The sequence below is a fragment of the Pseudorca crassidens genome, chromosome 9, assembly GCF_039906515.1.
Source record: "Pseudorca crassidens isolate mPseCra1 chromosome 9, mPseCra1.hap1, whole genome shotgun sequence".
NCBI lineage: Eukaryota > Metazoa > Chordata > Mammalia > Artiodactyla > Delphinidae > Pseudorca > Pseudorca crassidens.
In genome coordinates, this window is record NC_090304.1 from 93,041,704 (window position 1) to 93,065,305 (window position 23,602).

Genomic DNA, 23,602 nt, shown 5'->3' on the forward strand with positions numbered 1-23,602 from the left:
GGGATTAGACAGACTTGCCATCCATTCCCAGACAGAGATGGTCAGTCACAAGCCTTCCCCTGAGGGGCAGAACCTTTTCCACGAAGCTTGCTTCTTGGTCCAGGGCAGAGCAGCGCTCGTGCTCTCTGCACGAAGCAGATCCCAGAAAGAGAGGGAGAGACTGAGCCAGGTGGTCCTAGCACCTTCTCCAAACTTGCCAATCAGGTAAGACATACCTACCCTGCAGAGAAGTGAGTAAAAGCTAGGGAGAGAGACCAGTAGTGTTCCTCTGTCTAATGGAAGTATCCCCCACATGGAAGGAAACATCAGCAGTGTTCCCTCCTAAATCTGTGAAGAAATGATATAAAATCAGAGGCTAGAAAATAACGGGTGTGGCGTGGGAACATCAGAGTTACTTTAGCTAGAGTGGTTAGGAGAGGCTGTCTGAGAAGGGGACTTCTGATCAGAGACCCAAATGATGTGGAAGAGCCACCTGTGGATATCTGGGGGAAGAGCTCTCAAGACAGGGGACAGCCAGGGCAAAGGCTCTACAGAGTGAGTAAGCTTGGGTTCAAGGAACAGAAAGAAAGCCAGTGTTGCTAGAGTGACAAAGCAGGGAGTGATAGAAGGGAGAGTCAGAAAGATAAGCAGGGTCTGGGTCATGGGGGCCCTTTGTGGGTTCAGGTGAAGAGCCCAGGTGTCATTCTAATGGCAAAGAGTAGTCTCTGGAGTGCTGTAAGTGGGGAAGGAGCCATAGCAAGGTAACAACCTGGGAGAGAGCACGTCTCTTGAGGCTTCATCTGGTGTTCTTCTTGCTATTCTGTGCTGACTCCATCCAGAAAGGGAGGGGCTTGTAATCCCTACCCTGTCTCCCTTGGACAGTCGGACAGTTGTGGTGAAGATGGAAAGGCAATGCCTGTGATGGTGCTTTGGATGGTTGCAAGAGCTGTTTATACAAATACAAAGGACCAGCTATAGCCCTCTGGTCCTTACCCAGCTGCTGTGGGCTCTGGCCAGACCCTGTGGCCAGGTGAAGCTGGGGCTGAGCAGCCGGGGAGGTTGAAAAAGGAGGAGATAGGAGATTCAAGAATTGGAAGGCGCCCGCGAAACGGTAGACTCCAACTTCCCCATCTTCAGAGAAGCCCAGTCCAGCCAGGTGAGGCAGCGGGTCAGGGAGGGCAAAAGTGGGGGCCCCTCCAGGATTCGGGTTCCCAGTCTAGAGTTCTTTCCATTGCACTCTGTTGAGGTAATGATCTCATTTTCCTAACAAAGAGTTCATCTTCTTAAAGACAAATAATGAGTGAACACACATTCATGGAGCATCGACTATTTTCAAAGACTTTCTATTTGTCCTGACATTCACTATCTCATTTATTTCCTTTTTTCTCTTCCCTCTGTTCCACCCTTTCTCCGTCTTTTAAGTATTTCTCCCAAACGTACTAAGTGCTGAGCTCACCCTGAGGTCTGGAGTCTCCCCGATACTTCGTTCCCCTTCTATCAACAGGCCAGTCATCACTGCCTTCCCTCTGTCACTGGGCGGTCGTGAGAATTAAATGAGATAACACATGCAGAACACTTTGTAACCTGTAAAGCTTTACTAAGCTGTAAGGAGACATGTTTTTATCATTAGCTGATGGAAGGTAAGAAACGTTCAGGCTTCCCATAATGTTGCAACCTCATCCGCACTTCCTTGCCTGGACTTCTCCCCATCCTGCTACCCTGCCTCTGTTTTCTTTTCCCCCTTCTGCCCTCACTCCCCGAGGAAACTCAGCCTGGACACAGCAGCTGGTAGTTAGCCAAGTGTCTGCTTTTCTAACCTAATTATCTGAATGGGCTTACCTGGGGCCCAGGAGGTCAGGGCATGGACAAGAGGTCACACAACAAACCTCCAGGTCTGCTGGGAGTGGGCATTGCCTTGGCAGCCTTCCAGTGCTCTGACCCGTCCCACCGACACAGGATTTCAAATCTAGGCAGGCCAGGAGGAGGAAATAAAAATAGAGGAGTAGGTTTACATCAGGGTTCCTGAACTTACTCTAATTTGGGCCGGATAATTCTTTGTTTTGGAGATGAGGTTGTCCCAGGCACTGTAGGATGTTTAGCAATATCCCTGACCACTGGATGCCAATAGCACTTCCCACAGTTGTGTCCCCAGACGTTGCCACATGACCCTGGCGGTGGAGGTAATTGTCCTAGATCCATTGGTCTAGAGTATTACAGATTCAACTGTAATAAACAGTGAAGTAAACATCAGCTCAACTTGTTTAATTTTTTAGTGTTAACCTATGGCTCTAGTTTTAAACTTGGCTCTGAAGCTATTCTATGTGTGTGTGTGCGCGTGCGATAGTAAATGCCTGGAAGAGTTTTCTCTGATTAACGGTGGACTTGTTTCAATGGGATTGGTATATTAGCGAACAATTTCAGCATCATGCAACATTTACATTGCTTATGCGTGATCTCATCCTCGGAACTCTGGGTGAACACAGAAAATGGAACTCAGGTAAACTGAGCCACACACATGGGAATCCACAAGCCACATACGTGCAAGTGCATCAAACACTGACAAAGAGAGGGAGAGAGAGAGACAGAGAAAGAGAGGGAGGGAGAGAGACAGAGAAAGAGAGGGAGAGAGAGAGACAGAGAAAGAGAGGGAGGGAGAGAGTGCTTCTCTTTTTGGCATTAGAGATACCATGTCCTTTTTACAATCAGCCTCCTGCCCTTTTCCTTTCTTTGCCCAGTAGATGGGGACAAAGAAGATAAAAGCTGATTGGAGGCAGGGAGAGACTGGGTGGAGTGGAGTTTGAGGATAGACAACATCTTTGGGGGGTTAGGGAACTAGAATAAAGCAATGGAAGAGATAGTAGGAAGTGAAAATAGAGGACTTCAACCCATGGGTGGAAATGATAAGATAGTCAAATCACCTTGAGAAGGATGTTCTAACAGTCAGGGCAGCAATGGACTGGACCACTTGCCATGGAGTGAGTTCCCCATTTCTGGATGAATCAAGAGGAGGCTGTGTTGTAGAGAGAAGGACGGCAACAATGGGTAGGAGTTTTGACTCAAAGACCTACATGGTTCTTCCTGACTTTAAGATTCCATAATGTAATGAGAGAGAGTGAGTCCCTGGAAATGGTGTATTAGGAGGATTAATTTGAAAGATCTGAGCGGTCCTTTAGAAGAGAAAGAGGTTGTGGAAAAACTTGCAGAGAAAAGATCTCATTGCAGAGACCTCATCATAAAGTAACAAGGGCCTAAATGTATATGCTGAGGTGAAGAGTAGGAAAGAATGGGCACAGGGGAAGCTAAGGAAGGGGAACAAGCAGGATTAGGGGAGTGATCAGATTCGGGGCAAGGGTGGAGAAAATGAAGAAACAATAGCCCAAAAAAGAAAAAAAAAACACTCTGGTTTTTTTTGTTTGTTTTTGTCCTTTTTAAAAACTCCATGTTATAAACATGGATGACTGAAATGATGGTCAGCCATGGGGGAAGATGATGGTCTGGTTTTATGCGATGCTATTTTTGAGATGGTACATGCTGTCATTTGCTTGACGATGGGTTTTATGTAGCAATCACCAAAGATGTATCTAGCACAGTGCCAGGCACAGAGTAGGTACCAAACGATGATTTCTTGATGATTCATTGACAGGGACTTGCTATGAAATACAGGCCCTGATATCTCAGGCAATATATAGATATAGATAGATGTGGATAGATATCAAGATAGATCTAGCTAGCTAGCTAGCTAGATGATAGATAAATAGATAACTAGATAGATATTAAGATAGATCTAGATAGATCTAGGTATCTTCTTGAAAAAATGAACATTCCCATCTCAGCTGACTCATTTGGTGGCATAAACAAGTTTATGTGATGGTTTGATAGAGATCAGTTTAGTGTGGGGTAAGGAAAAACGGGAGAGGTATCTTATAGTTTCTCAAGATATTTACAGCTCTTATCATACAAAAGAAGCACTCACAGGGTCCAGACAGATTGAATGCTAAGTGACAGTGAGGTATACAAGTAGAGATGTCCAGAGGCAGTTGGAGATGCTCCACTGGAGCTAAGGAAGGAAGATAGGGCTGGAGCTTGAGATACAGAAGACATCGAACTTCAAGGTACAGAGTGTGAAGGCTGGAGGGTCTAGGGCCACATACCTGAGCCTCGGGCAGGCCCAGGGAGGGAAAGGAGTGTGGGGGTGGGGAGAGGGAGGGCCAGGGTAGGAGTGATGCACGCTGAGGAGGGAGGCGGGAGGGTCCAGTAGGGCAGAGTCAGGGCTGTCATGTGTCAAGTGCTGAGAGAACCAGGGAGCAGTGCCCTGGAAGATGTGTTAGAACTGGCCCTGAGGCGGGACTGCAGCTAATGTCAGAGAACGTAGCTCTGACGGGGTGGTGAGGATAGAATCTGCATTGCAGGATGCCACCCAATCAGTGGGCGGGCGGTAAGGAGATGGAAGCAGGGGTATAAATCGACAATTTTGTCTCTGAATGGAAGGCGAAATTTAGAGGCTGTGGTTAAAATAAGTGATTCAAAGTGTAAGGCCTTGAAGAATACAGGAAACGTTGTTTAGTTGTTTAAGAAGATGTCTTAAAGGAGACTGCGTTTGCGTTGGGTCCTCAAAATGAATGAGGCCTGGCTGGGCAGTGAGCAGTGCAGGGAGGTTAACATGTGTACATTTGCCCCGTGGTAAAATCTGAGAGGCCCACGTTAGTCAACTGATGTGCAAGGCAGAGCACTTGGAACTGAATCGAGTCCAAGTCAGGAAGCTGTTCTTAGAATGGTACCCAGCACTCTTTACCTCCAGGATCCTCTGAAAGTGAAACAATCAGTAGCAACTAGCAGTTTACACATGCAAATTGTTGAGGTGATTGAAAGCTCAGGCTTTGGGGTCCAGAACTAGACCTCTGAATGCCTTGAGCTCTCCCACCTGAGAAATGTGCACAGTAACTCTTTCAAAGGGTTGTTGCAGGGGTTAATAAGATCATGTATGTAAACTCCTTTAACACGTGTGACCAACACAGGGTCACCACTCAGCTACTGTTATTATATATGATCATCAGACCACTCAGCTATGTATTATCTTCTGTGATGGAGCAAACTGGTTATCAACCAAGGTAGCTCAGTTGGAACAAGTGGATGAGATGCAAATCTCATTCCTCCCGTGCCAGAGTCTGTCTCCTTCGCTTGCTTTCCCTTCTCTCCTCCCTTTAATGTTTGGGAATATTTAATGTTCCCACTTGTTCAGGTGAAGGGGATCAAGAGGTAAAACTACTAGGTATTAAGTAAGTAAGTAATGCACAAGGATGTAAGGTACAGCACAGGGAATAAAGCCAATGCTTTCTAATAACTTTGTATGGGGTATAATCTATAAAAATATTGAACCACTATGCTACAAATTTGAAGCTAATATAATATTGTAAGTCAATGTACTTCAATTATAGAGAAAGAAAAAAATATTTCCTCTTACATTTGTTAACTACCTATGGGTTGGACGGTAGCTGTGCAAGGTCCTAGCTGTGCAAGTATCTCTCTCCTTCTCTGTCTCTCTGTCTCTCTGCACTTGTTTAGCGACATGTGGTGGGAGTCAGGTGGAGAAGAGGATATGAAGATAAACAAGGCAAAACCTCTGTCCTTGAAGAGTCCACAGTCCAGGCACCATGTAGACAGGTAATTAAAATAAAATGTGATAAGCACCCGAATAGACTATACGCAGCATATTGTGGCAGCCCAGAAGCGCAGGAAGCCATCCCTGGGAAAGCTGGGAAAGGCTTCCCAGAAGAGGTGATGTTCATCTTGAATCCTGAAGAATAAACCGGCATCTGGCAGGTGCAGATCAGGGAAAGGTGTTCCACATGGCAATGGCACAATGCAAAGGCCTGGGTTCCTGTGACAGCAACAGCACTTTCCGTTCCAGGACAGAAGAGGCTTGGGGTTTAGGAATTTATCGAGGGGAGTGGAAGATGAAGCTGAAAAATAGGGTAGAATCAAATTGTCAAGGGACGTTTTTGGTGGCAGGCCCAGGAGCCTGGGTTTTATTTTTGGGTGATGGGAAGCTGAAGTCTTTAGCAGGAAAATTAGCAGATTTAACTATTTTTCCCTCTATTTTTTTGGTAGCAGTTATGCTGAGAAACAATTCACACACCATGCAATTCACTATTAAATATGTAAAATGCAATTTGTGTGTGTGTGTGTGTATTCAACCACTAACCTACTTTTTGTCTTTATAGCTATGCCTTCTCTGGACATTTCCTATAAATGGACTCATGTAATATGTGACTTCTTGTGACTGACTTCTTTCATTAACATAATGCTTTCAAGATTCCTCCATAATGCTGAATAATATTCTATTTTATGGATATACCACATCTTATTTATCCATTCATCAGTTGATAGACGTTTGGGTTGTTTCCACTTTCTGGCTATTATAAACAATGCTGCTATGAACATTCATGTACAAGTTTTAGTGTAAACATATGTTTTCTTGGGTATGAAGGAGTGGGATTGCTGGGTCATATGGTAACTCTCTGTTTAACCTTTTGAACCTTTGCCAGAACAGCTGCACCATTTTACATTCCCACCTGCAATGTATAAGGGTTCCAGTTTCTCCACATCCTTGCCAACACTTATTATTATCTGTCAGGTTTATTTCTCAGGAGTGTTACTGGGGCAGCAGTTTGAAACATAGATAGACATAGGGAGAGACACATTTGGAGGCCTTTGCCATGGCCAATATGAGTGATGATGGCAGAATGGGCTGCTTATCTGGCTCCTGTTGTTACTGACTGAAGGAACCTGACTCAACCTCTTCTAATTCTACAAATGGGGAGGTGAGCATAACATGACCACGAAGTCTCTACTTCCCTTATGTAGATGGCAGCATGTGCTTTCAGGGTCCCTTTTCAGCCCGCAGGAAGGGCTTTCAATCCAAGAAGAAACATCTTTCTGCGTTTACCACTAACAGACTCCCAGGTTAGAAGGTAGTCGTGAGAACTTCCCTAGTTCAGCTCTGTGACCAGGGATTAAGACGTCAGGACTTGTCTTCACAGGGAGGGGCTCAAATAGACAGCAAACTTCTTTGGGTGGAGAGTGAGATGGAATACATCATCAACCCTCTGGGGAGCAGGATGCTGAGTTCCTTCTGGCGGGGTGGAATCCAGTGGGCTCCAGGCTACTATAGTGACTAGCTGAGCCAGTCTCAACAAGAGTCCAAATCAGCACCACCTTCAAATTCACAGCTAACAAAGGTGCTAACCCCAGAGTTTGAAGAATGTCGCTTTCCATTTAAGTCCTTGACGCCTCGCCAATGTCCCCTGAGGCTCTGGGTTAGTTACTCCCTCGCGAGTATCCCCTCTCGGTGCTGTGGCCACATGATGGTTTTCTCTTTTCCTGTAAGGACTAAAGCTCATCTACAGATCCATATCTCCTGGCAAAGCAAAGTCTCAGGAGATACTTAGAAGTATCGCTAAGTCTCAGCTGGGCAGTCATTCATTCAACCAACAACCCTGTGCTGAGCTCTGTGATTCATATTCAGGAGCCCCTGAGCAAGACAGAGCTCCTGCTTTCAGTGGACGCTCAGTCCAGAGAGAACCGCTTTAAAGGGAGTGTGTGTGTGCATGCGCGAGTGCTCGTGTGTGCGTGTGTGTGTGTGAGGATGTGTGGATGCAGACTTTGAATACAGTGTAGTCACTTGCCCTTGAGTTGGTTAGAATTGTACCCTTGATACACCACAGTACTCCTATCAGCACCAAAGGGCTATGGTAGAGTGCTGAATTTCTTCTCCTGAAACAAAACCTAAAGAGGGATGTGTGTGTGTGTGTGTGTGTGTGTGTGTGTGTGTGTTTCCTCCCAACATGAAAATCCAGAGAGTCTAAAGCCCCCTTCAGTCTCCATCCCCTCACCCCTACCAAAATACCTAGTCGACTGCAGGACAAAGGGAGGGGAAATTCTGGGTCAGCAAAACCCGAAGTTTATACAAATAAGACGCACACCGATGCCATAAAGTGTGTAAGACAAAGACTTCCCTTTAAGCAGGAGCTCTAAAGTGCACGGGATCACAAAAAACAAGGAAGTGATGCTTCTCTCTCAATTATTGTGCACTCTCAGCTGTATTTTGTTGACCTCGATGATTTCAATCAGCTCTCAGCCCATCCAGCCTTCACCTGCTATGAATCAAAACCTGGAGGGCTCTCTGTTCTCCGTGCTCGGAAAAAAAACCCTTTGATAAGGTTGTTATGGATGCAAGGCAGAGCGGGTTGGGCTGGGTGCCTTTCCTCGACTGGCATTATACATTTATGAGGCAAACCAGTGAAGAAGCCAGGGCTTGGAGTGCAGGGGCTGAGAGGGGCCTAGTCAGAGGCACTGCTGGGGCAGGGTTGACTTAGGGGGAATTGGAATTGCCTTACTCTGTTGGAACAAAAGGCCCTTGAGGGAAAGGCTGGTGCTGGGAGGATGTGACAACAGGCCTCATATGCAAAGCTTAGCACCTCAAAGCTCTGTCACTATTTCTGGGCTCCTTGGTGGATTGACTTTTCTTGGAGGAAGTGATGATCCCCAACACTGTAAGCCTCTTTGGTAGAACATAATCTTCATGAAGGCAGGGTCTCTCTTTTTTTTTTTTGTTTGGTTTGGTTTGTTCACTGGTCTGTTCTGATGTCTAGAAATGTGCCTGGCACATGGCAGGGACTCAACAAATATTTGTAGCATGAATGAACGCTGGGCACACACTCTTTTTTAGGGGCACCCAGTTGTGGGTGCAGAGAGTACAAAGCTTTCTTCTTGGCTCTGGTGAAATTAGGAGTTATTGTGGGCTCCAGGCTACTATAGTGACTAGCTGTTGGGCGGTAGGTGGGAGGAAGATAGTGAGATAGTGAGTCTGGGACACAGATGGTGGAGGAGAATCAGGGGGTTCAATTAGCTTGTACTAAAAAATACAGTCATATACATGTCACCTTCCCCGTAACCCTCTCCTGTTTCCAAGGGAAAGAAGGAACCTTCTCTCCTTACTTTCTCCCATGGTTAAGCTCCTAAGCATGATTTTTAAAAAATTCCTTTTCTTCTTCAAGGCTACCTGTAACATTTATTTATTCCTATTTTGGTGCTGACTTTTTGTGTTAGCTTCATTTTAATCTGCGATATATCAGTTTCCTCATTTGCAAAACGGGATTCATAAAATTGATCTCACAAAGCGGGTGAGGAGAATACATGAGAAAATGTGAATCAAGTCACTAGTACATAAGGAGCGCCCTGCGAATGCAAACTCTCACTGCCTCCATTGCTCCAGCTACTGCGAGTAAAATTGACGAAATCGTCTAGATACAAATGAGAGACTAGGATCACTCCTTGTGACTCAGGCCTGAGGCCTGAAGGGGAAGAGGGAAGGAGAAGATAGTCATTGCTCGTGGCTGGGACCAGGGCATTGGGCTGGCACCCTCCTGGTATCAGAGAGGTTCCCCTCCAATCCCTCCTTCAAGCCCAGAATCAAAAGGAGCCACCCATGGGTCTCCCCAGACAGTGGTGCCCATAGCCTGGGCTGTCAGTATTCTCCAGGGAAACAGTTTGCTTCTCCTTGGAAACCAGCCCTTATACCTTTAATACTTCTTCAACCTTTGTAGGATCCCCATGGCACCCGGAGCCACACAGGATCCCTTGGCCACGTTTTGCATATAGGGTGGGCAGATATTGCAAATTAGATGTTGGATCACATGATTTTTCAGGTGGAAAAGTCCATCTAAGAGCCTTATGGAGAAGCAGCAGAATGAGGGGGTTAAAAATGCAGGCTGTGCTGGGCAGGGGTCTAGCGGGCAGGTGGCCGTTGGTTTGCCTGGGTTCACATCCCACTCAACCCTCACCCGCTGTGTGATGCTGGACATGCTATGAAGTCTCTCTGGGGTGAAAACAGAGGTGATGTTCATTTAACAAATATTTATTGATCGCCTCTGTGAGCCAGGTACTCTTAATAATAGCATCTGCATCACAGGTGGTTGCAATGATTAGATGAGATAGTGAATGAATTGCACAGAATCTGCTCACAGAGAGCATGGAACAGATATTAGCTGTTGTTATTATTTCATATGGTTCAGATGCTCAACTGTAGACCTTACAGTACTTGTCATTGGTTCTCTTCCATTAAAGAGAATATTTAGAATTGGAATTTTCCAGAAAAATCTAAGCTATGTGGTCCATGGATCTGTCTACCACATGCTTTAAAATTAAAAAAAATTTTTTTTTTAGTCTGTAGAACCTTAAAGATACCCAATAATTATTCATGGCTTGGGCCTTCCATTGTTCTATCTCTAACATATTCCTAACTCCTCCCCACCGAGTCATCCTCTGCATTTTTAGGTAAAACCTCATTATTGTAATTGCAGCAATGATGACGCCATCTTGTAAGCGTGCTGCACTGAAATCTCACCTTTTTCGAAATGCTTTTGAGACATAGAACCTCATTTGTTCCAGTGGCCGGGGTTGGGGACGTATGCCTTCTGGGGTCTAAAGATGATGGTACCCCCTGTGACCTTACATAACCATGTTCTGTTACAAGTTTGGGAGGGTGGTGATCTACCCTATGTCACTGCCTATAGTATCTGGGCTCTTTGTTGAGAAGAGCTGTTAAGAATCGCACCCACCCCACCACCCACTGTAGACAGAAACACTGAAATGAACTGTGAATGACTTTGGGGATCAAACACACAAAGGTTCAATGCCAGTTCTCCCACTTATAGGGAAAAAGCCAAAGCCAAGAGATAGGGAGGGTGGGAGGGAGGCTCAAGAGGGAGGGGATATGGGGACATGTGTATGCATATGGCTGATTCACTTTGGTGTACAACAGAAACTGACACAGTATTGTGAAGCAATTATACTGCAGTAAAGATCTATTAAAAAAATAAAAATTAAAAAAAATTTAAAAAGCCAAGTAGATTCCTGACCTCAGTTTCCTCTGAGAGAAAATGAGGCACAATATATATTCCAAAGAGCTGTATGAGGATTATTACCTAAGAGTCTAGAAGAATATGTGCACACCTCCATAAATATGACTTCCCTTCCCCCTCTCACCTCCACCATCCCCGAAACACTGCCTTCCCTGTGGGCCCCCTGATGTTCTCTGGGTTTGATTCTTATCCTCTTGTCTTTACCATGCCCTGAGTTGTTGCAGAGTGTGTGTGTGTGTGTGTGTGTGTGTGTGTGTGTGTGTGTGTGTAAGGAGGTGGGCAGGGATGATGTGGAGCCTGGCTCCTTCTCTGATCTGTCCTGCGGGAGGAACCTTGCCCAGCAGCCCCACGTGGCTCCCATAATACCATAAGTAAAACACAAACAAAGCAGAGGTTGTTCTGCTTGTCAGCCTCTGAGACCATATGGAGCTGAGACATGATTGTATTACCTCTGCTAGACTGCAGTTGAGCTAAACAGAAAAGCCATAATAAACTATTCTGGGGAGGTCCCCGAGCTCCGCGCACAGAGCACAAACAGATAGAGGGTGGCTGGATGTTTTTTTTAAAGGAAGGAGCACCAGAGGAAAACAAGGGAAAGAGAGTAAGAAAAAATGGAGGGAGAAGAAAAAGAACAAAAGAGAAAGGGAGAAAGTAGGAGAGAGAGGTATGGGGTAAGACCACTACAGTGCAATTGCATCACTGGGCATTTGTTTCTGCAAGGATTTATACCCTCTGGGGACTCTATGGTGTCACCTAGATAGATAGTAAAATCTGATTGTAATTTTGGCTTTTCCATGGTATCTGTCTATGTTTGTGTTAGAGTTGGGAGTATCAAAGAGAAGATGCAAAATTGCATTTAGGAATATTTGAGACAGCTTTAAATCCTCTCTTAGCTCCCTTCTATTCTTCCCCCTTCCTTGCGCCTCTTACCCTCATGATTCCAGTCCAAACAGGTTGATAAGACTCATATCTTTTGACACTGACCAGACCCTTCTTTTGTCTTCAATAGAGTTGGGGCTGAGTGCCCAGGAGTCTGTGTGTGTGTGAGTGCATGGGGAGAGGGGGTGGATGGGGAGAGCGGTACATGGTTCAGACAGAAGCTGCATTGCCCCTCTGCTTGGGCAGGCTATATGCCCACTGGAAGTCTTTCCAGACCACAGGGAAAAGGTAGATAACATAAATAAATCAGGGAGAAAAAAAAAAAACCCACAGCCACCAGATGTTGCTTCTGAACAAAGCCTTACAGTAGGAACGAAGGATTCCCAAAGTGGCAACAAACTCACATGGAAATGTCTGTGAGGTTAAAACAAAAAAATTCCCTGTTTGCATGCTGTTTATTCCAGGTGTGATGAGTAAATCCCAACACTTTGAGAACTGTCATCTGTTTTGAAAGTTTGCACTGTTTGTGCAAGCGTAGAGTTCAGAAGCAACACAACCACCAACAGTAACTACTTCCACGTGGTAACTACCTCCTGGTCAAACTTTATAGCCACTCTTTAAAATGCTTGAATTATAGAAGCCATATAGCAATGGTAGCTAAGCATGTGGGGTTTTGATGTAGACAAACGTGTATTCAAATCTGAGGTCTAACACTTACCTGCTGTGGGGCACTTATCTGCTGTGGGTATCCAGTGTAGAAAGATGGCAATAGTCAAGTCCTGGGACAACAGTCCTGCACCTACCTCAAAGGGAAACGTCCAGGTTGGAATGGGAGAATGGAGGACCATGGGGAGAAAAGAAACTGACGGATATAAATATTTTGAAAATTATTGCTAGGTGATTGATTAGTTGGAGCATTTGGGAGAAAGAAAAGAGTAATTGGTTCATGTAAAGCAGCAACTTTAAAAAGTCAGGCAATTATAAACTCCAGGAAAAACAATCTATGAGAAATGACACATAATTATGGTAAAATACGTGTCTCGGCAGTGAATAATACTCATACAGTCTTTTTTTAAAATGTATCTATTTATTTATTTTTGGCTGTGTTGGGTCTTCGTTTTTCTGTGTGAGGGCTTTCTCTAGTTGCAGCAAGTGTGGGCCACTCTTCATCGTGGTGTGCAGGCCTCTCACTATCGTGGCCTCTCTTGTTGCGGAGCACAGACTCCAGACGCGCAGGCTCACTAGTTGTGGCTCACGGGCCTAGTTGCTCCGTGGCATGTGGGATCCTCCCAGACCAGGGCTCGAACCCATATCCCCTGCATTGGAAGGCAGATTCTCAACCACTGCGCCACCAGGGAAGCCCCCCTCATGCAGTCTTAATAGTATAAATACAGACTACTAATTTATAGTAGACTACTAATTTATAGTAATTGTTATATAATTACACCAGAAGGGTAGGGGAGAGACAGTAGGAAGAAGGTTCACAGTGTACAAGAAAGCGAATTCTCAACTGCAATAATTGGAATTTAATAGAAACTGTCTAAAACTGATAACTCAAGAAATAGCAGTATAAACAGGTTATTTAAAATTGGAGGTAAATGCCAGGAGAAAGTACTGAGTTCAGAGAGGTTGTTTCTGTGGGATGGAAGAGGTGAGGAAGGGTAGATCAGAAGACTGCTGTTGTTTGAGTCTTTTAGCACTATTAGTTTTTTTTAAACTATGTACACAGATTACTTTGATAAATAACTTGAAAATATATAAGGTGCTTAGCTTGGTACTTGCCACATAATAAATGCTTAATAAGTGTTAGCCATCATTACAGAACTGGAATGGATGTGAAAGGTTTATTTCATCTATTCCCTTGCCTTTAGCCAGTACAATACCTAAACTCCCCCACAGGGCTGACCGTATCACAGGGTAAATCCAGCGACTCTGCCAGCATCAGCTATTTACGTGTCACTGGCCAAGACACTCTCCCATAGTCCATAGCGACCTCAGCAATGTAGAATGTCAGGGCCAATCCTGATACAATGGCCAAATAGGCACAGTTGCTGTAATACTCTTTCTGTCCTTGGGGCAGGCTGAAGGATGGCTCCCCAAATGTGTCCATCTCCTAATCCCTAGAACCTGTGAATGTCACCTTATATGGCAAAAGGGACTTTGCAGATGTAATTAAGGTAAGGACCTTGAGATTATCATCATGGGCAGGGTGTAATCACAACAGTCCTGAATGAGAAAGAGGAGGGGTCTGAGTCAGAGATAGGAGGTGTGATGACAGAAGGAAAGGACTGGGTTGATGAACTTTGAGGATGGAGGAAGGGGCCATAAGCCAAGGAATACGAGCAGCCACTGGAATGGAAAATGACAAGGAAAAGATTCTCCCCTCGGAGGCTGCAGAAGGAATCAGCCCTGCTAACATTTCAACTTCAGCCCAGTGAAACTGATTTCTGACCTCCAGGACTGTGAGAGACTAAATACATGTCGTTTTTAGCTCCTAAGTTTGCGGTAATTTGTTACAGCAGCCATAGGAAACCAATGGAATCCATAAAAATTTCCCTCCCTTTCTTTTCATCCTTTACCATCTCAAGCAATATACATCATGTCTGGTAACCAGGGCCTCCCTGGGAAATGTAAAAATGTATTTGTATTCAAAGTGTTACGAGTTGTTGTGTATCTTTCAAAGAAATTTTACATCTTGGAAAAAGATTCCAAGAAGAAAGTCTCAAAGGCAGAGAATTATTTTTATTCATATTTGTTATTTCTAGTACCTAGCACAGTGTCTGGTTAATAAATGATTGCTAAAAGAATGAATGACTAAGTGGCTAAATACATAAACGAATAAATAACTGAATAGGCCTCTAGACTCAAAGAAGACGCCATCATCCCTCATTAGTCAAAGATATTTAAGAACATCTTCTTTCTGCCTAATTGAAATCCCCCAAGCTGAATTTTAAGTGCTGTCTTTTTTATCCTCAGTGGATTTAGTAAACATCTGGTCATCAACCAACATTTATTAAGTCACTTTTAATTTTCTTTTTTCAGGCTAAATAATCTCAATTCGATGAACTATTCATACCAGTCTTCTCTTCGTTGTGGTCAGAGCAGGCCAGTTACCATGATGGGTCTTCCTTTGGGCTCCAACCAAATGGAGCTGTAATGAGGTAAGGTTTCTAGTGTATTCTCATTCTCTAATCTTTGCACACATTTGATTAGGGACCATGGACGAGGGACTTCACTGTCTTTGTTGCCAGTGGTGCGCTTATAAAATGTGGGACAATCAGAGCCCATGGGAATGGGCCTATCAGTGGCCTATCTCTGTAACCCATGGAGGCAACACAGTGAGTGGCTAAAAGCACAGGTTTTAGCCTCTGACCTAGGCCTGGGTTCCAGGCCTGTTTTTTTCACTTACTATCCGTGTGACCTTGGGCAGGTCACAAAACCTCTCTAAACTTTAATACTGCAATCTCTAACTCAAGGGGCCTTATAATGCTGTTGTGAGGATTAAACTAGATGCCAAACAGCACTCTTAATTGTGCCTGGTACAAGCTAGCACTTGCTAAATGTGAACTATTATGGTGAAGACACTGGGAAAGGATGAGGCAAAACTTGTTTTTCTCCTTCCATAACATTCTGGGCCATTTCTGAGGGAGGGGTAAGGGATTCAGATCAGACCATCTTGGGCAAGGAGGATCAGAATTCATTTATTCAGCCTACAGGCATTTATTTTGTTCTCTAAAGGAGTTCTCAGTGTAGCAGGGAAATATACAGATAAATTCAACATTGCAATGCAATGTGATAAGGAGTTGTGGAGTGGCTTCGAGAGGAGAGGACGGCACCTTTGAATGAGTCTTAGAAGAGGAATAGGTGGCCTCTAGGAAGAGATAAAGTCATTCCAAACAGAAGAAACAGAACGTACAAAGCCACCGAATGTGAAACAGCATGATGGGTCCAGTGAAGAGGGCAGCCATAAGAGTTATTATCACATTTCCAGTTCGCCACCTTCTAAACACATGGTGGGATTGCATTTCTTGGCCTCCTTAGTGTTGGGTTTGACTGTTTGACCAGGTGACAATGTGTTGTGAGCCGAAGTCACAAGTGCCACTCCAGGCCAGAGCATTGTATTATTGATGTAGGATCTTCCCAAACTGGCTTTTCTTTTGTCACACTGACTGGTAATATTTGAAATGGTGGCTGCTCTGTTAGTCTAGTCCTGGAGTGAGGAGATAAAGAACAAAGTCCCCAGCTCTGTTCTACAGTCTATTATATTGCTCACAAAATAGTACCTTTTGTTGTTCCAGGTTGGTATGACTTTGTGTTTGTTACTGCAGCATAACCTAGCCTATTCCATCTGATGGAGTAAATGTAGTCTGGGGAAATAATAACCTGTGTTTACCTTCTCTCCTCTCCTAAGACCACCCACCCGCCCCAAGGCACAGTAGATATAGAGTTAAGTAAACTTCAAGGGCAGCTTTGAATGGGAAAGATTAAAAAATAAGGCTATCCGTGTGTGTATCCACCAACTCTTCGTCTTTGAGGAGGGAAGACATTGGTCAGGGATTGGCTGTAAATATGGGTACCTTTGTTTCCCTTGACCCTACTGCCTCCCTGAGTCATTGCCCAGCAGTATGGGCTCCTAGAGCTGAGCCCCAAGAAAACTCTTTATAATAATGATGACTTACTTTCCCTTTGCACAGTTCTCTGCCCAGGGTGATGTGCTTTCACATATTTTATTTCTTTGACACATCACAACAACCTAGGGAGGTTGGCGTTATGATTAGTCCCATTTTACAAATGGGGAAATGAGAGGTCAAAAGGTTACATGACTTGTGCAAGATCACACAGTTAGTAAATTTAAGAGACAGGTTTCAATTTGAGGTCTGCTGACACCAACTTATGAATTCTTTCTGCTCTACTGCTTCCTTTCCCCCTCCTACACTTTTCTTACCTTGAGGTTGTTCAACCTGCCTTCCTAAACACACTCAGAAACACAGGGTTTTCAATTCATAATTTTGATAGCTTCAGGGACAGAGTGTAAAAGAAATATCAACTCATAGGACCTTTGCCCCAGCCATTGACTCTTTTTCCATCAGAAGGAATGTGAGGAGTAGTATTATGACCATCAAAATACTTTTATTAACATGGCAATGTCTATTGCTTCATACCTACAGGGATCCAGATTTTAACACTGAGGAGCTTAGTCTTTTCTACCCCAGAGCTTTTGCTCATTTTGGAATATCTTTGACTGGTGTGTTCTTTCTCCACATCTCTGGTCCAACTCAAAGACCTCCTTTTCCAGGGAGCCTTCCGTGATTACCCAGAATCTCCATGTTCCTGTGGCACATACTTCTGGTTTGGGCCTTAACTGAAAATGCCTTCTATTATGGCTGGTTGTGAATACATTGGACTTCCTCACTAAAACATAAGCTCTTGGATAACAGAGAATGTGACATTCATTTTTGAGGGGGACAGTATAGCACAGTGAAAGGCCCTGGGATCTAGCCTGAGCTCTGTTTTTATACAAAATTACCATATACAAAAATTACCATATACAAAAATTAATTTGAGACAAATTATAGAGCTGAATGTAAAAGCTAAAAACCATAAAGGTTCTACAGGAAAACCTAGGAAATTTTTGTGACTTGGTAGTAGGTAAAGATATCTTAGGACACTGACATCAATAGCCATAAAATAAAACAATAATAATTATTATAAATTAGATTTTATAAAAATAGGAAACTTTTGCTCACCAAAGACACTATTAAGAAAACAGATAAGTGAGCCACAGACTGAGAGAAAATATTTGCAAAACATATCTGACAAAGAACTGGTATCCAGAATGTACCAAGAATGGCTACAACTCAAGGATGAAAAGATAAACAACATAATCAAAAAAATGGGCAAAAGATTTGAACAGATACATCACTAAGCAAAGTTTACAACTGGCCAATAAGCACACTAAAAAGGGTTCAACTCCTATATATCCATTAGAGTGACTAAAACGAAAAAGACTGACAATATCAAATGTTGGCAAAGTTATTGGAGCAGGAATTCGCAGACATTGTGGGTGGCAGTACACAACCACTTTGAAAAATGATCTGGGAGTTTTCTTCTAAAACTAAAACATAGTCCTGTCTTATGATCACTAATAAGACTCTTAATGATTTATCCAAGAGAAATAAAAATGTATATCTACAAAGAGAGTTGTAGGAAAATGGTCATAGTAACTTAATTGATTATATGTCCCCAACCTGGAGACAGCCCAGGTGTCCATTGACAGGAGCACTGATACATACAGAGGAGTACCACTCAGCAATAAAAAGGAACAAGCTGCTGATACTTGCATCAACAGGCAAAACATTTTGCCTTACATTGTGAAAGAAGCCTTACCTAAGAGTACACAGTATATTATTTGACTTACATGAAGTTCTCTAAAAGGCAAAACTGATATACAATAAAAAAAATCACAACAGTGGTTGTCTCTGTAGGAAGGGAGTGGGGCTGAATTGGGAGGGGCATGAGGAGGGGCATGACCATCACTTTCTGGGGTGATGGTCATGTTCTATAATTTTATAGGGTTTTGGGTTACATAGGTGTATGCATTTATCAAAACTCATTTTCAAGTTCTGCTCATTTTGTGGTATGTAAATTTTACTTCCAAAATAAAAAAAAAAGAACCACAAACAAATATTGAACTCTAATGATATGCACGCTAAAGTATTTAAAGTTGAAGTGTACTGATGTCTGTAATTTACTTTGAAATGCATGCAAAAACATAAGATAGATTGATGGGAGATGGCTAGATGGACAGGTATGTGATAAACAAATAAAAATTGTAGAATCTAAATCGTGGGTGTATGGGTGTTCACTACACAGTTCTTTCAATTTTTCTGTTATGTTTGAAAATGTTCATGATAAAATCTTGGGGGAAAAAAATCTGTCAACCAAAAAGGCACCAACAAATCAACCAACCAACTAATCCATCAAATAGTAAATCAGCGAATACAGTGTTTCCCAAACTTGACTCTTTTGGATTCTCCCTGTAGTAATTTACTTGAACTTGACTCATCTTTAAAACTTATGGTCTAATTTTGCCTTATCCTGAGTAATAATATCCGTGATATTTTGTGTGACGTATTAGTTATATATATATATATGTATATAATATATATTTTTAATTTGATTTTTTTTAATTCAAAGATTGTCAAAGGAAGTAAAACAAGAACAGCTAACCATCTGGTCATATGTACAGTTCAAAATGTCTTTTGGTGCTTAACAAGTCCTAGGAAAGGAAACTACAAAGTTATCTTGAACCAGACAAATAAGTTACCAAGGGCAAGTTTGTGGCACTAGGCTTATGCATACAATGTACATTAATATAAATATCTAAATGTTAACTTAAAGATGGCAGTCATAGGCCAAGTGTGAAGTTGTTGTACTTACCCGCAAAGTGTGCATATCACACATTAGAAGTTCTGGTCTTTGCTGCATGCTGTGGGGAGTTAGAAGTGGGACATGTGGTCTCTGACCTCAAAGAGCTTTACTGACGGCCCCCTAAATCTGCGGGCCAAGGGGAGGCTCTGTGCATCTGGGGGTAGCAGCCTGGACTGTACATGAGTGCCTGGGAAACGTCTGCAGCAGGCCTCACCCGAGGGAGGTGAGGACAGAAATAACTGGTGACACGTGGGTCAATGTCCTGTCTCCTTGCCCAAGACAAGTGGGGAAAAGACTCTTTGAAGCCTCAGGAGTAGACACTCCATTGGATAGACCTTCAGATTTGAAACTGTGCCACAACTTTGAAGAGAAGGGGAAAACACACCATCCAGCCACCTAATCACAGGGCCCCCCTGTGGTTCCCACCACCCTCCACCCTCTACCTATTCCACTCCTCTCAATTGTCAATTAAAATAAACAGCCTTGTATTCCGAGGTCTGGCTTCAATCTATCTCGGCTGGGAGTATACGCACAGATTTGTGGCAGTGCCCGAAAGTCCTTGCTCAACCTTTTTAATATCTGAACAAAGCAATCAAACCCGATAAGATCTAGTGAAGGCGAGATCACTCTTCTGTCCCTGGGATGGAAGCTTATTAGTCTGTGGCCCACATCATCAGAGTTATTGTGCCATGTTAAATTTATTGGTACTATCTCACCTCATTAAATACTTAAATAGACCTGACAGGACAGAAAAACGGGCTTTTTAATTTTTTTCCCCTATCCAGAGTGAGCTGGTGTTTCCCATGTCCCAGTTCACCTCTGCTACACAGCTGTTGGCAAAGAAATAAGAAAGCAGCGTGCTGAGTGGAAGGTTTGGGCTGGCTGTTTAGAGATTCCTGGGGTCCCCCCAAGGCCAGCCTGACTTGGGCAGGAGGTGACACAAGCACCCCTGAAGCGCATGTGCGTGTCAGTGGGAATGGGGTGAAAGAGGCAGAGGGAACCATGGTGCTCCCTCGCTCTGCTGCGTTCCCCAAATCTGTCTGGCTCTGCAATTTCTAGGAGGAGCCGACAATGGCCAGAAATAAAGGTCAGGGTGAGTGAGGAGAGGAAGTAGGGCTGTATGGGGATGGAGGTCGGTGGGGAGATTTGGCAGGTGAGTAGCAAAGCAGCCAGCCCTCAGCCCCTCCTCCAGTGCTGGGGCCTGTGGACTGGATTTAGCAAATAGCCCTAGTATCCAGGGCTGGATGGTGACCCAGGGCAGGATTTCCCCAGATTCAGAGCTAGAGAACTTCGCTGGCTGGTGAAGGCTTGCAGGGACCCAGTAGACTGAAGGCTTCAAGCAAGTTACAGATGTTGCGAGGGGGGGTGTCAGAGGATGCTGATTTGGTCCTCTGCCTATGCCTTTCTCCACACACTGGCTGTGTGTCTGTGTGTGTGTTGGGGTGGAAGGTGGGGGGGCAGAGTGGAAATTCAGGACCCGGAGAAAATCGCAACTTGGAAAACGTCCCTTTAAAGAGTTTCATCCAGAGCTTGATACCTTTTCCTCACTTATCAAGCTGATTTCCTTCTCAGCCAAGGTGATTTGGGACAGACTTCCCTCACCTCCTTCCTCTCCTCATATCCCTACCTGCAGAGAAAGTCTCTGTGCTCCAGCTATTTCCCTCTCCCAGCACAAGTCCTCGAGTGCACCTTGTTCATAAGGCGGGCAAGGGGCCAGGAAGCAGCTCCAGGGCGCCTTCCATTCCTAATGCCCTAAATGGCCATGACACTGCACTTAATTTCCGTTTTACTGCAACTGCTGGAGGGATATCAGCGGGCCAAGACCTGGGTCCTGTGACAGTATCTTCAACTGTGGCCATCAGCCTCCCTGTAATTAGATGCCACTTGGAGCCCGCCGTCCTGCAGTGCCAAGCTTGGTGGACTTATGTAACTGTATCCCTGTTCGGAGCACAAGGCTCTTTACAAGCTCCTAATCTCCCAGCGTTAAAGCAGCCATAACCCCTCGCCCACCCTGGGAGGGAAGGCGGGCCACAACCAGATGGGTTATCTCTTTTGTCAACCTAGAATAGTGTGGGGCACGGAAAACCCAGGACTTGTGCAGAAAACCCAGGTGGTGACATTTACCAACCGGGGAGCATTGCTCTTTATCTTTTTTGGAATGTTCCATAGTAGACTTGGGGAAGTGAAATGGTCAGAAGCCATGGGTGAGGGCTTCTGCTGCCTTTGGTGCACATCCAAAAAATGTTAAATGGGGACCACTGTGAATGTTAAGTGGGGGAGCATGGAGGATGAGCCATGATGGTAATTAAAGCATGTTGACCACATCGAGGTTTGGGGGAGAATTGGAAGTCAGCCTGTGTGGGTGGATATCAAGATCCAGTTTGGTCTCAACCAAATGCTGGTTGCGGGGAGGGTAGAGGAAGTGATTAATTACTGCCCAGGTGGCAGTATGTCTTCATGTAGAAGTTGCAGCCTCAATTATCTTTAATTACTTCCCCATGGTCTTAAATCAAGGGCTAGCCCAGAATGGGGGTCAGTTGCCGAAATACACATCCTGGGCGGGGCTGGCAAAAGGTGGACCATGGAGTGAAGGGTCACTTTGGGGCAGGCGTGGCCCTGTCTCAGATCAGCCTTCCCTCAAGGACTGAGTGATAAAACTGACGATAATTGAAATCGGAATCAATAATACTCTAGACACACAGAGCATCTTCAGAGAAGCCCGGTGTCTTTTCTGATCCATTGATCGTGTTTGTCTTCACCCACTCACTGGGCAGGTCAGAAGCAGAGAGTGGGGACTCCTTTCCCACGGTATGGATGGACAAAGGCAATCAGCCCCATCCATACATACAACTGGTTTCATCCACATGCTCTCCTCTAGCACAGGGTTCCAAGTTGTTGGAAGAGTTAATTAGCAAGTCCCTGTGTCTTCCATCCTCAATGGTTGGAAATCACCGGAGGTGCCGATGAAAACTACAGATTCCCACACTGCGCATGCAGAGTCGGTTTTCAGGGGGTGCGACAAGGTTATATGCATTTTTAGCAGGCTCTCCAACTGCTCCCCAAGTGACTAGTGTTTGGGAACCCTGCACCCTTGCTGTCCTTCTTACTTTCTAAATAGGGAGGGACTCACAGGGACCAGTTTTCAAACTTGTCAGGGCTGGAGACTGTGTTTTCAAAATCCAGGACTCCTTTGAAAGGCAGTAGGAAAAAAAAAGAAAAATGACCCAAGATGTGGTGCGCTTTCTGGGAACATCGGTCTCCTCCTCTGAGTGAGGATGGGTGTGGGACGGAGGAAATTGGAGAGGGTTATGGAAGAGGTGGTGATTCTAGGTAGAGCAGTTCACTGCCCCCTCTCTGAGCATCTGTAGGGTAGGGGGGTTGGGAGGTGATCGCTCAGGGCCCTTCTTTCTCTGACACTCTGGGCATCTCTAGTCTTCAGGCCAAATGTCTCCACTCCCACATGGCCTGACATCAAGGAAGGAGGTCCTTTTGCTTCTAGGTAAGGAAAAGGAGTTGGGGTACCCTAAGTGTCACTCCCACGTGGCCTGTTGCCTCTCTCCCATCTTTTTCTTCCACTCGGTCTCCTGGTCTCTCTTCCCATTAGACAGAGGTGGAATCTTGAAGCAGGTCACCCCACCCTCTGCCCAATAAAACCCATGAAAGTGATCTTTAAAACCCATCTCCCCTGGGCTGTTCAGGACCTGCCACTCACTTTCTGCTTCCACGTAGTCCTTCCCTGAGTGGAGAATTTCTTTTGGCATCCTTCCCCATATTTGACCCCCAAGTCGCCCTTCTCAATTTATTGAATATAAATTATGCTCTCAGAGACAAATAGTTCTTCCTTTCTTGCCCCTTATGATCTATTGCCCTCAGATAAAAATGCAGGACACTCTCTTAACGGGATCTTATGTATCCGAGTTCTCAGCTCTCTCAAGTTATTAGGAAGAGTTAATTAGCAAGTCCCTGTGTCTTTCAGGCTGGTTCACCAGTGCCAGGGGAATTTATGGATTATATCCCAGGGAGAAGTCAAGGATGACTCCAGCGTATTTGGCCTTGAAAAACAAAGTTGCTATTTACAATTGACATCCGCTGGAGCCTAATGAAGCATCGTCTTTGGGAGAAAAGCTGGAACTCTGGACACGACTATGCTCAATTCAAGAAGCAGCTACTGATGGCCTTGGAGCCATCACTGGGGACTGGAGATGCTGGGCAACACCAAGAGGAAGAAGATGTAGACCTCTTCCCAGAAGAATTTACGTTGAAGAAGGGAAAGCCCATCTCTTCAATCAGTACTGGTTGGTTGGAAGATGGTTGTACCTGAAACACGCTGAGAAGGAAAGCACAGTTGGAAGGACCTTCAAAAGTGAAAACTCTCTAAAATTGAACCCTGT

The 23,602-nt window shown here is 44.5% G+C and overlaps 1 long non-coding RNA gene across 1 annotated transcript in view; it reads left to right on the forward strand.

Moving 5' to 3' along the window:
* Nucleotides 1-23,602, forward strand: part of LOC137230887 (uncharacterized) — a 74,459-nt gene that overhangs the window by 19,324 nt on the left and 31,533 nt on the right. Inside the window, exon 2 of the long non-coding RNA XR_010946286.1 lies at nucleotides 14,823-14,941. This is a non-coding gene — a long non-coding RNA (uncharacterized lncRNA). The remainder of the gene's footprint in view (nucleotides 1-14,822; nucleotides 14,942-23,602) is intronic.